The sequence below is a fragment of the Rhinoderma darwinii genome, unplaced genomic scaffold (assembly GCF_050947455.1).
Source record: "Rhinoderma darwinii isolate aRhiDar2 unplaced genomic scaffold, aRhiDar2.hap1 Scaffold_629, whole genome shotgun sequence".
Taxonomy (NCBI): Eukaryota; Metazoa; Chordata; class Amphibia; order Anura; family Rhinodermatidae; genus Rhinoderma; species Rhinoderma darwinii.
The window spans coordinates 42,501-46,274 of NW_027464185.1; positions in this window are offsets into that span (position 1 = coordinate 42,501).

Genomic DNA, 3,774 nt, shown 5'->3' on the forward strand with positions numbered 1-3,774 from the left:
GTCCAGAAGGGTTCTGGCAAGATACAAATGCTGCCCAGAAAAATAAACAATGGGAGCAGGTATGTTTTGCCCAAGTTGATCCTTTCTCTGAAGGTCAAAGTCCAACCTTTCCACTGGTTCACCCTTTTGGTGGCAATCTGCAGTCTGCTCTCCCAATTTTGAGTAGGATAGTCACCTCTGCCGAAATTTATGCCCAGAACTTTTGCAGTGTCTTGGGGCACAGGGAGGGTGTCTGGGAGACAAAAATCTGCGTCTCCCACTCCCAACCAGAGACTTTCGCACTTATCCAGATTGATCTTGGACCCAGACGAGTCCGAGTAGCGATCTACCTCGGACATCACCCATTCCGCCTCCCCTTGCGAGGAGACGAAGATAGTGACATCGTCGGCATACGCTATCGTCCTTACTGCAGACTCCACGACCGCCAGGTCCATCCTCACACCCACCAACGGCCCGCGATCAATCCTCACAAGGAAGGGGTCGATCGCGAACACGTATAGCAGCGGGCTAAGAGGACAACCCTGACGGACACCAGAGTCCACAACGAAAGGACGACCAACCCAACCGTTCACCAGTGGGAAAGTCTCAGCCCCAGCGTACAATGTTTTCAGCCAATTCACAAACCCCCCAGGCAGACCGTATCTCAAAAGGGTGGACCAGAGATACTCATGATCAACTCTGTCAAACGCTTTTGCCTGATCCAAAGACAGCATGTACCCCTTCCAGTGCCCAGCTCTGCCCTGTTCCACCGCCTCCCTGACACCCAGGACAGCACTAAAGGTGCTTCGACCTGGGACAGTGCAGTGCTGGACTCCCGAGAGGAGCTGTGGTGCAAACTCGACCAACCTGTTAAACAGTACTTTTGCCAGAATCTTCCGGTCCGTATTGAGAAGCGCTATGGGACGCCAGTTCTCAATACGGGACGGATCTTTACCCTTTGACAGCAGGATCAAGGCTGACCTACCCATTGACTTTGGCAGAGCGCCCGAGGATAGGCACTCATTTAAAACCCCAGTCAAGAGGGGAATCAAAGCTTCCCCAAAGGTCTTATAGAACTCGGACGTTAAGCCATCCGGTCCCGGCGATTTCTTAAGAGCTAACCCTTCAATCGCCCTCTTTACTTCCTCTTCCTTGATTTCCTCTGTCAAAACGCCAAGAGAGGGGCTTATCCTTGGCTCCGGAATGGTTTCAGCCAGGAAAGCCGACATTTTGTCTCGATCTAGTTCCTTCCTACTCAAGAGGTGTGAGTAGAAAGATCTGACCACCTCCAGGATCCCTGATTTGGACCTGTTCAGGGATCCCGTACTATCAATCAGTCCTGCCACATATTTGCAATCCACTGACATCCTACAGTTTTTGTAAGGGTCGGGCGAGCGATACCTCCCGAAGTCCCTCTCAAAAACCAAGGACGTGTGCCTATCATACTGACACCTCTTAAGCAAGGACTTCACACAGGAGATATCCTTGCGGCTACCTCCTGTCGAGACAAGCTGCTCGAGTTTCCTTCTTAGGTCCTGGTACAGACAGTGTCCGGCCAGGCTCCTAAAGTTGGAAAGCTGGCGGAAGAATTTTGCCGCGCGTTTCTTGAGCATCTCCCACCACTCTGACTTACTGTTACAAAGGCCCAAAAGGGGTACCTGGCTCTGCAGAAAATCCTCAAAGGACTGTCTGACGTCCGCTTCTTCCAGGAGTGCCGAATTCAATCTCCAAAAGCCCCTTCCCATCCGATGGGTCTCTGCAACGTTCAAAGAAAAAACAATTAAACAGTGATCGGAGAATTCTACCTCCACAACCACAAGTGGTGAGGAGACAGCCTCCTCCTTCAAATAAAACCTGTCTATTCTAGACCTAATCTGACTACCCCTATGGTATGTGAAACCACTGTGGTCCGGGGTGTGCCTAATGTGGACATCCACCAGACGAGCCTCACTGACTATGCTATTCAAAGCGACGCTGTCATAGCCCAGCCTGTCTTTGGAGCCCCTCCGATCCTTCTGTCTCACAACCGTATTGAAGTCTCCTCCAAAGACCACTTGGCGGCTGGTAAAAAGAAAAGGCTTGATCTTCATAAAGAGGCACTTGCGGTCCCACTTGGTTTGTGGACCATAGATGTTTATGAGCCTAAGCTCTTGCCCCTTCATGAAGACGTCCAGGACCAGACACCTCCCCATTTCTACCTCGATTACTCGTCGGCATTTTACCTCCGCCGTCCTGAAAAGGACAGCTACTCCGCTATACGGCTCGGCCGCAAGAGACCAGTAAGATGGCCCATGCCTCCACTCCTTCCTGGCCATATGGACAGATGCCAGGTCTGGCACCCTGGTCTCCTGCAAAAATAAAACATCGGCCTCAACCCGGCCGAGAAAATCAAAGGCCGTGAATCTGGCCGCATCTGACCTAATGCTGGCGACATTAATACTCGCCAGGGTCAACGGAGTAGGTACCGCCATCAAGAGTGATCGAGGTCGACCGCTAGCTTCTTCCCTCCCCCAGTTAGCCCGTCGCTATCTGGGTCCGGGGAATCCTCGTTGCCTCTCTTGAGACTCGCACCCGAGAGATCCATGTCTTTGGAAAGGTCTTTTCCATCTAGAACCAAAAGAGGAGAAAGTGAGTCCACAACATTTTTAACAATATTATTTACACTCCCATCCCCCTCCCCCACTACCTCCCCCATTTCCCCACCTCCCCCTTTGTCCACCAGTGCCGTGACAACCCCTTCCTCAGGTATTCGGCCCACTACCTGGTTCGAGGGTCCAGCACCTCCCGAAGGACCCGACCTTCGCACCGGTACCTCACCCTCGCCCTCCCCTTCTTCCGAAGAGGAGGAGATGTCCTCCCGAAGGGCCTGGTACCGGTTGGAGAGCCCTATCAGGGGGGAGCCAGTCAAACCCTCCTTTGGGATCTGGCCGGTCTTGGATGTTTTTAACGGGGCCCCTTTGGTCTTATACAGGGCCTTCCTACCAGTGTCTTTTCTCTTATCTTGCCCCTTTACTTCGTCCTCATCCAAACTACCATAGTATGAGGACTCACTAGAGGGGGCTTCTCCTCTCCTCCTGACCAGTCTCCTGATCTCCTCCTCTACCCCACCATCCCCAAGGGCCTCCGCAGACATGCCAGCCTCCTGAGGGACGGCAGACTGAACCCCATGGCTTTGGGGCCCCTCCTGCTCCCTCTCAAGTCGACGGCACTCCTGCCTCCTAAATTTGGAAGAAGGCAGGGTCCTTACCTTCCTCGACCCTATCACCCCTCCATCCTCACCAGCCCCTTCCCCAGCGACACCGTGACCTTGACCACTGCCACTAGCCAGACCAGGCGCCACCGGGTTAAAGACCAGGTTAGCGAAGGAGCGCGGACAGCGGCTAAAGGGGTGACCAAGGTCACCACACAGGTTGCACCTTATGTCCTTGCACGTGGCGGCAAGATGGCCCAGAGCCCCACACAGCGCACACCTCTTCTCCTTACACTGGGCGCTAAAATGTGTGGGGCTGCCGCACTTGTGACAGACCTTCGGCTGCCCCTGGTAGAAGACCAAGATCCTGTCCCTCCCCAGGAAAGCAGAGGAGGGCATGTGAGACACCGAGTTCCCCTGGACCTTTAATTTTACGGAAAAGGTCCAGGCCCCAGACCAGATCCCATGCTCATCCCGGTTTTTCTGGGGCATTCCTTTGACCTCGCCATGTCTCTCCACCCAGGTCATTATGTCAATGCAAGAGAGTGACTCATTATTGGTCAAAATGGTCACTCTCTTGATGACCTCATTCTGCCTCGAAACGG